The sequence below is a fragment of the Chaetura pelagica genome, unplaced genomic scaffold, assembly GCF_000747805.2.
Source record: "Chaetura pelagica isolate M959 unplaced genomic scaffold, ChaPel_1.0 scaffold294, whole genome shotgun sequence".
NCBI lineage: Eukaryota > Metazoa > Chordata > Aves > Apodiformes > Apodidae > Chaetura > Chaetura pelagica.
The window spans coordinates 1,685,507-1,686,057 of NW_009953068.1; positions in this window are offsets into that span (position 1 = coordinate 1,685,507).

Genomic DNA, 551 nt, shown 5'->3' on the forward strand with positions numbered 1-551 from the left:
CAAGAGGATTACACATGGCCATAGCATTCAGAACGACACAGGCACAAAGGCCCAGAAGACAGCCAGCCCTGGCTGCACCTCCTCACTCCCTACCAACCCTGTCCTCTCACCATGCGGGAGCAGCTCCTGCACTTCCTGCACAGCTCAGCAGCTGAGGACACGTCCTCACAGCACAGCCCATGGGATTTAAAACTGTCTGGACTCCCTTGGTTTTAAGGAATTGCTTCCACTTTGTATTTCTATGAGCAAGTGAAAAAGTCCCAAGTGGATGAGAACAGCAGCTCCAGGAGAGAAGCACAAGCTGCAGAGAGCAAACCAGCAGGAAAGGGTGGGTGAGACCAACTGAGTCACAGGGTTTCTACTTACACAAGGATCTCTACTTAAAAGCCATCTGACATGTCTGGGGCAGCGTTCACCCAGAGGTCTCTTCCTGGTAGCACAGGGTGTGCATCCCTGACCTCAGGAAGCCTGAAAAACCTGTTCTCTTGAGCACAGCAGAAAAACTAAAAACAAAGAAGAGATCCATTGGGGCAGCACTCCAGGACAGGAAT